This window comes from Elgaria multicarinata, chromosome 12, assembly GCF_023053635.1.
Source record: "Elgaria multicarinata webbii isolate HBS135686 ecotype San Diego chromosome 12, rElgMul1.1.pri, whole genome shotgun sequence".
Classification (NCBI taxonomy): domain Eukaryota; kingdom Metazoa; phylum Chordata; class Lepidosauria; order Squamata; family Anguidae; genus Elgaria; species Elgaria multicarinata.
In genome coordinates, this window is record NC_086182.1 from 18,214,943 (window position 1) to 18,227,440 (window position 12,498).

General features: G+C 44.4%; 1 protein-coding gene across 1 annotated transcript in view; it reads right to left on the reverse strand.

The window, feature by feature from the left end:
- Positions 1-12,498, reverse strand: part of UNC5D (unc-5 netrin receptor D) — a gene marked incomplete at its 5' end in the record, with an annotated part of 211,935 nt that overhangs the window by 176,930 nt on the left and 22,507 nt on the right. The gene's annotated exons all lie outside the window — the stretch shown is intronic.

Sequence of the window (12,498 nt, forward strand, 5' to 3'; positions counted from 1 at the left end):
AATTAGTGGGACTATTTAATTAAGGATAACTATTATGATTGTGCTGCACATCTTTCAAGTCTGGAAACAGATTAAATACTTCCTCCCCTGCAGAGAGGCTGAAGCTGTCAGAATATCCCTCTCTTCCTATTGCATTGTGATGCCTTTCAGAGAATTTTTACCTCCCTTATCCTCCTACTCACTTACATATGTTTGACTCCCTGTCTCTTTGTTCTGATTTCCCCCCTCTTATTTTTAATGGAAAGCTGCCTCAGGCTTGAGGGGAGGGAGAAATGTGAAGCATAAATTAATCTAATTTTATTTCAGTTGCAACACCACTGACTGACTGACACACACACACACACACACACCCCATTGGAAGAGCATGCATTCCATCAAAATCAGCAGGATTTATTTCCAGCATCAGGATTTCAAACTCAGGTTGAAATTGCAAGTCTTAACTGGCTTGTGAATTGATGCCAATCAAATGCTGTGTGGATTGAGCTAACACCCTAAGCCAAAGCACACCAATTGATTTGCAAAAGAGTCCAAATGGGTATAGTGGAAGTTAGTGGAGGCGAGTGACTCCAGGGTCAATGGGGCAGAGAATCCACTCTGGGTTCAGTCAGAAATGGAAAGGATTGGGCCCAGGTTCAAATCCCTACATTGCCGCAAAACACATCATGGGAAATCACTGTCTCCCAGCCTAACCTATTTCACAGGGATGTCCTGATAAAATGGTAGGGGGCAGCATTGGATGAACAGGAGAATATTTTTATTTATTTATTTATTTATTTAAGGATTTTTATGCCGCCATTCAGCCAAAAAAGGCTCTCACGGCGGCTTACAAAAGTATTTCTTGACAGTCCCTGCCCACAGGCTTACAATCTAAAAGACATGACACAAAAGGAAAGGGGATTGGGAGGGAGGAGGAGGGGGGGAAAGGAAAGCAAACTCAGGCACTACAATCTTAGTTGGAAAGTTCAGCAGTTACAGGTGACAGCAGGAGGGAGGGGGCTCTCAGCTGGAGCTGGACCCAGGCACGGTGGAGAGGTGCCTGGCTGCTGCTTCCTCCCTCACTGGTGGCCTCTGCAGAGACAGTTGGTAGCAAGAGGGAGAGGGCTCTCAGCTGGAGCTGGACCCAGGCACAGTGGAGAGGTGCCTGGCTGCTGCTTCCTCCCTCACTGGTGGCCTCTGCAGAGACAGTTGGTAGCAGGAGGGAGGGGGCTCTGAGCTGGAGCTGGACCCAGGCACGGTGGAGAGGTGCCTGGCTGCTGCTTCCTCCCTCACTGGTGGCCTCTGCAGAGACAGTTGGTAGCAGGAGGGAGGGGGCTCTGAGCTGGAGCTGGACCCAGGCACGGTGGAGAGGTGCCTGGCTGCTGCTTCCTCCCTCACTGGTGGCCTCTGCAGAGACCATATAAATGTAACACACTTGTAAATAATTTCTGTAAACCGCCCAGAGAGCCCTGGCTATGGGTGCGGTATATAAATATAATAATAATAAAAAATAAATAAATAAAAAATTATATAAATAGATAAAAAACAAAAAATGCATAAAATGCAGATAACAATTCTGCTTGACTAGTCCGTTAGGGGTAGGTGTGGGTGTGGGTGGGTGTGGAATCCAAGGAGAGCAATAGTGTAAGACCTTTCATTAGGACAAGCTACAACTACACACACCACACAAAGTAGCAGACATGTTTTTGAGCTCCATAGAACTCTTCTTCAGGCTGTGTATTCAGGAAGAAGAAAGAGATAAAGACATTTCGGAGCATGATGGCTATCCCAGAATCAGCAGTTTGCATCAGCCGTATGACAGAGTACAGGTGCAGACTTAATTAGGCTAGAGATGTACTAGATTTCAGATCGCACCAAGGCCTTCTAGGACAGAGAAAGGGTGGCGTTTCCCCCTTTGAAAAATACATTATTCATTGCATTGCTGCTGTTTTTATCTGGTTGAGCTTTTATATTGTATTTTATAGTATGGTTTTATACTGTTGTTTTATACTTTGAATGTTTTTAATTTTTGTGAACCGCCCAGAGAGCTCCGGCTATTGGGCGGTATAGAAATGTAATAAATAAATAAATAAAATAAACATTATCTACAGCTAGAACAGGGGTGGGCAGACTTTTCAGCCCTGAGAGCCACATGCAGTGCCAGGTTGGGAGCTGCACATATGCACACCACCGCCAGATGGTGATTTGGGTCTGCACATATGTGCATAGACACACATATGTGCAAACCCATGCTGCTTGAAGAGCTGGCTATTCCCTACAGCCCAGAAAATCTGCAGTAAATGGAGGGCTTGTAGCAAAGTAGCTACAAGCTTTGCATGGTTTGCATGCAAAGGTCCAAGGTTCAATCCCTGGCACATCCTGGCAAGGCTAAGAAAGAATCCTGCCTGTAACTGGAGAACCACTGCCAGTCAGTGTCCACAATATTAGACTAGATGGACCGGCAGTCATGCTCAGTAGAAGGCAGCGCCCAATGTTCCTAACTCTGATATAGATGCCACTTTATCTGGCTCCACCCACTAGATGGTATTTTGTAGGGATAGAAGAACAATGTCTGACTTACACCTTGATGCTCATCTTGCCTCATTCTCACCCCCAAACACAAGTGTCTTTCTTTTATTCCAGAACAGGAAAAGTGCACATTTGTGAATATGAAAAATGCACAATTTTCCAAGCACATACATTCCCCCCCCACCCCATAAAGTATTTATCTTGGGGAAAATGCACATTTTTGGAACTCTTTATGCATCAGTCCATGGAACAGAATGTGAACCACCCAGAGAGCTTCGGCTATTGGGCGGTATAAAAATGTAATAAATAAATAAATAAATAAATAAAATGTGAAGCTCGTCCACTGGAACCAGCAGCTGATGGATCAGTTTACTTGAGGAAATAGATCTTTGCAAAATGACCAAAATTATCCTTTGGATGTCACACTTTGGGTATTTTGCAATGCAGTTGCGGACAGAGAAGGAAGCTAAGAGATAATGACATGGACACCAGAGCTTGGGAGAACCAGGGCCTCTTTATTTAATTGGGTAATTCACCCCTCCCTGGATCTGCATGTTAGAGTGCGGGAACCTAATTGATCCTTTCTCCAGGCATGTAGCCTACGTTATGGGCGAGCCTTTCTTGAGCTACACTTGTCCTTTCTTGAGCTACACTTCTGTGCTTGGGGGAACCCACCCCATGTCACCCTTGCCTGGTGCCACCCAACTCCAAGTAGGTGAGAGAGAGAGGACCCCAAAGGCAAGACATATATGCTGAGTCATGAGCCGCACAGCCCTCGAGGATCAGGCCTCAGAACTTGCCATAAGTATGTAAGAAGAATCAAGCTGTTGGATCAGTACAAGGATCCATCTAGTCCAGCATTCAATTCACACAAGGAAACCTACAAGTAGGACCATAGTGCAACAGCTCTTGTTCCTCAACAGCTGCCTCTGATACTGGAGGTAGTATGTATCCATCACAACTAGTAACCATTGATAGCCTTATCCCCAAAGAATTTGTCTAATCTCACTTTAAAGCTATCCAAATCGGCGGCCATCTCTATAACTTGGGGTCGTGAATTTCATACAGATTCTACAGACACAGAATTCTAGACAGATGCAACGGAAGTTGTTGATTGGTGAGTTCAGTAGTAACAGTGAGTTACAAAGGGTGAATGTATTGTTCATAAATCACATAGAATTAATTTTGTTTGTTTGACTGATTGATTGATATCCTGCCTTTTCACCCCAAAATGATGCTCAAGGTAGCTAGCAATATTTAAACCAAGTTTAAAACAACAACAACAACAACAACAATGGTTCATTGACTCTAGCAACCATTTCCTGAAATTGCAGGGGGTCTGTAACAATGGGAGAGAGCAGCCCTGTATGACCCCTCCCATCCCCCCTCTCTTATCCATGTAGAGCATAGATAAACCAAATAGATGGGAATGAAATAAAGTGCCTAGGAGAATGTGGAAGAAGTTGTATTATCTTTGCCAATGAAATAACCAAACTAGGTTATTTTATATCAAGGTTGCAGGAGAGCTCCTTATCAAGGATTTGTTTGTTTGGGACAGAAAACCTTACTGGGTTGGGCATAGGGAGAAGAAGTAGGTATGTGCCACACAGGTCTTCTAGTAGCAGGTGCTAATGCAGCTTGAGAACTTAAGATCGATCCACCTGCTTCAATTAATTCCTTGCTCCCTTTTCACACTTCCATGTTAGGAAAGAAAATTCATAGTACTGAAAAAGAGTAAATAAAAATTCAATTCTGAATTACAGCCCTTTGCAGCCCTGCGAAACTGGGGAATTATCAGCTCCTTCAATGTAATGGCAGTTAATGCAATGAAATAAAAATAATTTACACATTCCAAACAAACCAGCCAATGAAAAATCACAGCCATTTATAAAAATTATGGGACTGGTGTGCAGCCTTATTAGTTTACCCAAGTCTTCAATTTCAAGTGGCTCCGTCAAGCATGCCTCTTTAGAAATGAATGTGGGAGAGCAACAATATCTGAAATACACAAACAAGGGAATGTGCAGGAAGCAGTCTATCTAGGGACGCATGAACTAACCCTGTGTTCAACCAGAAAGGGTGTTTTGTTCATTTCAAAGAAAATGCTCACAAAATGCTCTTGGACAATTCAAGGAATGTGTTTTGTTTTTTGTTTTTTTAATAAAATTCTGTTCCAGGGGAGTCTTCCTGCGCACAAGTTCAGGGTCATCAGATTTTATTTATTTTTATTTTTGTAAGAAGTACTTGAAGTTGGACTTTAAGGTATAGTTCTGATATTACTTTGTAGTAGGGATGTGCTCCGCTTCTCCTCGAACTGGAGAAGCAGGAGCAGAGTGGGGGGCTTCGCCTACCCTTAAGGCGGAGGCGAAGAGGATTGGGGACCCACGGAGTGTTGCGGAGCGGATCGAGGTGAAGGCGGATCCTTCGCCTCGATCCGGAGCTCCGCCAAAAAGGTAAGTAGGGTTTACTTGGCCCTGCCGCAATGGCGGCAGGGCCAGGTAAAACCCCCTCCTCTCCCTTACCTGCGTCCGTCCGCGGTCCCGCGGCTGCTTCAACCCGGAAGACTAGGCCACAACTGCGGCCTAGTCTTCCTGTTGGGTCCTCGGGCTCAATTGAAACAGCCGCGGGACCGCGGACGGATGCAGGTAAGGGAGAGGAGGGGGGTTACCTGGCCCTGCTGCTGCTGCCGCCTGTCCAGTGACGGCGGCAGAGCCAGGTAAGGGACCAAGGGGGAGGGGGGCTTACCTGATTCCATCCGCGGTCCCGTGGCTGCTTCAATTGAGCCCGAGGACTCAACCAGGAAGACTAGGCCACAACCATCCAGGTAAGGGACCAAGGGGGAGGGAGGTCTTACATGAGTCTGTCACGGCCCATCCCAGCTTCACTAGAGCCCGCGGCTCAACCAGGAAGTGTAGGCCGCGGGGCCTACAGTTCCTGGTTGAGCCACGGGCTCTAGTGAAGCTGGGATGGGCCATGACGGACACAGGTAAGCGGGAGGAGGGAGGGGAGCCTTACCTGACGCCACTCCCCGCCACTGCGGAGCTCCAATTCGGAGCTGGAGCTCCGCAGCGGAGCGGAGTGGCCCCAAGGCGGATCGAGGCGGGTTGGAGCAGGCCTGATCCGCAATTTGCGGATCGGCCGCAAAGAGGATCGGGGGGGTGTCCATGCACACCCCTACTTTGTAGTAAAAGGCTACTTTGGTGGTGTTCATTGTAGACTGTGAAGTTGGGGTGAAATTTATGGATAATGGATGAAGACTTTTGCTATTCTATTGTTTTTTAGATAATGTTTTGCAATATTTTGTTATTTGTGTTGTGCTGGTTATGGCAAATATTGATTTTAGTCCTCCTCCATTATATTAAATATGTATGTGTTTGTGTGTGTGTGTGTGTGTGTGTGTGTGTGTAAATTTCTTGGAGACAGCTTTTTGCAGTGGGAAGCAACAGATGATGATGGAGGAGGAGGAAGAGGAGAAGAAGGAGGAGAGGAGGAGAAGGAGGAGGAGTGAAAGAAGACAAAGATGAATAGCATTTACTGTTTTGCAAGATTTGGAAGGCTTTGTACAGTTTTGGTCACCATAACTAAAAAAAGGTGCACAAAAGGGCAACAAAAATATCAATAGGCTTGAGTAGCAATCTTTGAAGTATTTGTTTCAGTTCATTTTTGATCATAATTTAAACAATTCTCATCTACTGGATCAAATACGGACTTGGACACAATTTGCACTTAGGCCCTGCTTGTTGTATCCATGTCCTGCTTATTAGCTGCTATGTGAACAGAATGCTGGACTAGATGGACTCTTGGTCTGATCCAGCATGGCTTTTATATTCTGCAGTTGACATCCATACATTTCCAAGCTTGCAATTTGCTTTTGAGGAACCCACATCCCCCCCCACAAAAAAATAGAACAAATGTGTTTAACAGCATGAATACATATGAAAAAAATGTGCATGAAAAATGTATACTTTTGGGGGGAAATGCACACAAATGCACTTTAATCAATGGGAGAAAATACATACATTTTGAAGATGTATACAACTGATGTGTGCTTTTGGGAAAATATGCACAATAATATGCCTGGATTTTCGTTTGGGAAAGAAAATTTGCAATGCCAGGTCAGTAAAAGCTTTGAGATGAAATTCAGGTCACAGCTAGACCTAAGGTTTATCCAGGGATCATCCAGGGTTCACCCCTGCCTGAGCACTGGATCCCCTGTGTGTCACCTAGATGAACAGGTTTGACCCCTGGACGATCCAGGGATAAACCTCAGGTCTAGCTATTGCCTCAGTGAACTTTGGCAAGCTTGGATTTTGCTGATTCTTATGTCCATGTGAAAAGTAGCAATGTTTAGGCCTTTTTAATTTAGACAAAAGATGAGTAAGGGAAGGACATGGTAGCCATGCATAAAAGCATGCAGAGAGAAAGTGGATAAGGAGATTTATTTTTCCCCTCCCTCTCTAATAGTACTAGAACCCAGGCTCATTCAATGAAGCTAAAAGGTGAGAGATCCTTGACAAAAGGACATATCACTTCACACAGTACGTAGCTAAACTACAGAATCCACTACCCCAAGAGGTAGTGATGGACATCCATTTGGGACAAGAGACGGTGGGGGAGGATCTCACAATATGCTGATCGTGAGATCCTCCCCCTGGATTCACATGTGGTGCGCGATTTCCGAGGAGGAAGCAGGGATGTTGCGGCAACCATTCTTGTTTTTTTGGAAGCAGAGGGGCTGGTCGCACAAGAGTGAGGCCCTGTTCTAACAAAAAAGTAAGAGGGGGAAAACTCCCCCCCCCTGAAATCAGCCCCCAAACCCCATCCCTGCCATCCCAGGGTTTGCATAATTGCTGCCACCCCCTCCCCTGAGGGGCACGGAGCTGTGCCGTGTGGCTCTGTGCCTGTTTCTGGTGCTGTGCTTACTCACAAGTAAGTGGGCACCAGGCAGAACAGGTGCCCATACCTCCCATGGTCTCAGGATGGTCCCAGGACCACAGGCAAAATTGGGATATCTGGGCAACCAGTTATCCCACAAAAATGGAGGGGTCATCCCTGGTTGTCCCTGGGATCCCTGTGTGTCATGTGGATGCACAGGGATGACCTACAGATGACCCCAGGGTAAAAGTCCTGTGTAGACATGTCCATGGATGTTTTTAAAAGGGGACTGGATAAATGCATGAAGGCTATAAATGGCTACTAGTCCTGATAGCTTTATGCTACCCCGCAGTATGCCTAGGTACATGCACACCAGTTACTAGGGAACACTTGCAGGGCTGTCCTACTGCACCTGTCATCTCCTACTTGGGAGCTTCCCATGGGACATCTGACTGGCCATGATGTAGACAGAAAGCTGGACCTGACAGGCCTTTGGTCTAATCCAACAGGTTTCTTACTTTTCATGTGCATTTATCATGGCAAAGCTGTGAAAAATATCAGCTCTAACCATATGAGCATGCATTCAAATTAGAAGGTTGCTAATATGTAACTGCTGTTCATCAAGATGACTCAGCTCAACTTGCAGACAGAAATATGAGTGATGAGTCTGTAGAAGTCAGCATGGTTAGAGTTGTATAAGAAATAAGAGCATCTTAAAGGTATCACCGCATTGTGCCTTTACCATAGGTTACCACAGAAATCCCCCAACTGGGTTTTTGTGAGCCTTCACTCCATCACAAAGGCTTTGTTCCCACATGGGAGGGGGGAGCGTTTACAGAAAAACAGCTGAGGGGCAGACACAAGGATCATTTGTGGAATTGGGTTTTTGATGACCCAGGCAGCAGTTTCCCCATGAGAAGTCCTTTAAAGCAATGCCTACGCAAACCAAAGGAGAAATAGCATCTGTCACCTGGCACTTAGGAGTGTTCAAAGTAACAACCGCCAATGTGGCTTCCTAACACCAGGAATGCAACAGGAATGCACCATACAAATGCCATTTTGAAGGGTGTAACCTGTTTCTTTCAACCTATTTTTTACACGTTAACATTGTCTGTCTCTATGTGTTCTCATAACGTGTGTATTGCTCTGATCTGCTGCTGCCTTGAGATTATTATTATTTTTTTAAAAAAAATGTATTTATTTTTAATGAACATTGCCTGCATTCATTCTCCCCCATCTCTGTTCTGTTGCTGTAAACTACTTTGCATATTGCTGCACATTAAAAGACTGATTTTTAAGACCCCCTACCTGTGTGCTAATTTACATAAATGCTTGGGTTTAAAAAACAATTGTGGAACTAAACTAATTTTTCAGCCCATTCCTGTGAACTAATGCATATGCATTCAAGGACTCTTTTTAAAAGCCATGTTAATATGTCCTAATATGTAAAAAAAAATGCCTGTGTTATGGGATGACAGAATGCACTTTTGGAGGGGTACAAAACTTTCAGGAAAACTTTACCTTCAGATAATACGAATACTACTAATGTTAGCAGTATTACTGCTGATGATGATACTAATATGTTAACATTATCAAACAGGGAGCATAACAGTAAATTGAATTTCTCCTTTTCAGGGATTAGACCTACCATTGACAATTTGGCATTACAGTAGCTTCTCCCTTGCTTCTAGTTCTCCTATTCCATGTAGACCAGGGGTGTATGGCCCCTGGAGTTGTGCAGCCACCACACACTTTCCCCCACAGCCCAGTCTGATCAGCTGCAGGAAAAGACCACAGAAAGGAGGCGCTCAGCTTTTTTCAGTGGTAAGCAGGGAAACCCATTCTTATCTCCAACCAGTGACTGGAGATAAGAGCAATTTAAAGACATTTAAACTTTTCATACCCAACTTGAATTTAAATTTGAAATTGGGCTGGGCTTTGCATGCCTGAAAGCTGTTGCACTGGGATGTACTTCCGAGTAGACATGCACAGAATGGAGCTATGTTTTGTATGCTTGGTGGGAAAATGGACAAATTGTTAAGAATTACGTGAGTGTGTGTGTATGCCCTGAGCATATTCCAGGTATAGCCCCTGGGCCAAAAAAAAAAAGACTGTATGCCCATGATGTAGACTAACGATCAAACACATGGTCTGTAAATGATCAATGGTGTGATTTGTAGTGCTAATCACCTGCGAATCTATTTGTATTGAAGTGCTCTAAGAAACATTGTCAACTCAGAAACTCAGTGGCAGTCCAACAGTTAGTTTCAATGTGAGAAACCTAGGTCCAAATCCCAGATCACTGAGTGGCCTTTGGTAAGTCACTCTCTTTCATAGATTTTTAAAGAAATGTATGGCATGGTGGATTGGGCCACAGTGTCGCAACCCCAAATCTGGTGCTGCTATTTTAACCTTCCCATAAAGAGGAAGGTTAAAATAGTCGAGAAAAAAGTGGATGGAGCCACCAGCAGGAAGGAGCTGGGCTTCGTTACATTTAGGCTGGCCCTGTTGCTCAACAAGCAGCTAAGGAGGAGGAGACCACCACCTACAGCTGCAGAAGAGCTTCTGTCAGGAAGCCAGGGTGGAGATGTGAAGAACTCAAGAGGAGGGTGAAGGCCAGTTCCCCTGAGGACATTCCAGCCATCTGTCTGATGGAACAATGGTATGAAGCCACCAGGCACAAGTATCCCTTGCCTAAAAACTGGGTAGCCAAAGCCTTTCCTTATTATTTGCTTTCCTCACAACAGAATTGTCTTCCTGGAATCTCTGTTAAAGAGAAGGAGAGGCAACTTTATTTCTTTTTTATTAAAGAAAGGAGAGGCAACATTCTGATAGGGAGTCAACAAAATTCATCACCACTGACTCCACCAAGTAGGATCCCAAAGGGCAGATTCTAAGAGCATCTCTAGGGATCTCGTCCAGTGCCTGGGACCCAAGCCTGGGCCTCCCGACACGGTGACACCACAACAAATTGTAAAGGGTTTTGTGCACAGAGATGCCTCCTATAGAAACTGGGTTGTATTATGTGGAAAGTATGCTGAAGAACATGACACCTTCTGCCTACCCTTGAACAAAATGCATTCTAATATCCAAGAGCAGACTTAGAGTGGCAGAGCCAGAAACGCCTGTCACATATTCATCCCTATCTCCTGAAAAATGTAGCAGGCAGATTCTGTTAAATGTTTTGTGCAGCATCTGCAAACTCTTATCGCCAGCCACATTTCAGTAGGTTTTTCAATTTCCATCTTTTTAGGAGGATTGGGGGAGGGGGTGATGGCCTTATCGTGACACCTGGAGGCCTTACTCTCAGCAAAAGCAAACTGCCGAAGACATTTCAGAGCAAACTAGAGAAAGCCACTACCTAACATAATGCATTCAATTTGCTTTTCCAAACACATAAGCTAAAAACCAGCACCTTCCTCTAACTATCCTCTCTGCAAGAACAACAGTCTTAACTTTGGCTTGAAATGAATTATGCATCAATTTCCATGTGGATTTATTTGTTACCTCAAGCTACCCTGGATATCTTCACGTTGCTTTCTAAATGCATTGACTCTGGATTCAACTAGATTTGGGCAGTGAAAATTGATTGTGTCTAATTTTAAAAAAATAGGCACGGTGCTTTCTTTCAGCAGGTCTGGTGACTCCAGAGCATTCACCAGGCCATGCTAGGCCTTTCCACACACACACATCAACACATTTAGCACATCCTGTAGTAATGCAGATCTTCCAACTCATTGTCTTCCAAGATAAAGAGGTGAATAGATGCTCTGGTTTCCATTGTGGGACCCCAAATGGGCCATTCCCAACTTTACATATTTGACAAATCTGATTTAGATTAATATTTCAGAGAGTAATCCAAGCTTGTTCTACTCAGTCCTCCAAGCAACAGGAACATTTGCAGGGAATTTTGCATGTACTGCTTAAGCACCATTCACATCTTCATCTGTACACACAGCCAACGCGTGTAGCAGAAGCAGGACTGCGGTGGTAATCCGCCTCACACGTACACGCCATACACATTTGCTCATCGACAGCATCCCTGCAGGTATACAAACTGGAGGTGCATAGGCTCACATGTACAGCTAGGGACTGTGCTTTTCACAGGGTCTCTGATGTTGTGTAAACACCTATGTGTGTAGTGCATAGGCACATTAGAAATGAACGGATAAATTAACTTAGATTGTTCTTGCTGATGCAATTGCTGTAGCAACCCTCCTGTGCCTACTGGTTACACACCTGTGCAAATGTCCAAATAGTCTTAAACGTTTTGCCTGGAATGCGCTTTCCCACAGAAAGTGTTGGGGAAGTTGGGATGCTACTTATCAGGACCAGCTCCCAATGTGCCATGTTGGGTGAACTGCACCTTTTTTCAAAACTGTGCTGCAATAACAGAAGCTGCACCATGTACATTGATGGTGCTATATAAATAAATAATAATAATAATAATAATAATAATAATGATACACCGCTGTTAAATGTACAAAACAGCTTCCAAGAATGTGCACTATGTGGAGTTCTGTTATCTAGAAGATACGGGGTTGGGGTGTTATAAGAAGCTTCTAACTGTTAACCCACACTGACAGATTATTATTATTATTATTATTATTATTATTATTATTATTATTATTATTATTATTATTATATTTATTTGTATCCTGCCTTTTGCCCAATGCTGGGCCTCAAGGCAGCCTTACAAAGTTTAAAAAATACATTGTTGGGGGGGGGGGATGGGACAAAACCATAAACGTTTAAAATACACAACAAAATTATAAGACATTAACATAGATGGAGGCCTGGATTATTCTCCAAAGGCCTGCTGGAACAAAAAAGTTTTAGCCTGCTTCCAAAAGCCCATCAAGGAGGGAGCCAGCCTAGCTTCCCCAGGAAGAGAGTTCCAGAGCATTGGAGCAGCCACCGAGAAAGCCCTCTCCCATGTTCCCACCAAGCGCGCCTGTGAAGATGGTGGGACTGAAAGAAGGGCTTCTCCAGAAGACCTCAAAGCATGGGCAGGCTCATAAGGGAGAATACGTTCTTTCAAATAACCTGGACCCGAGCCATATAGGGTTTTATAGGTCATAACCAGCACTTTGAATTGTGCCCGGAAACAGACTGGAA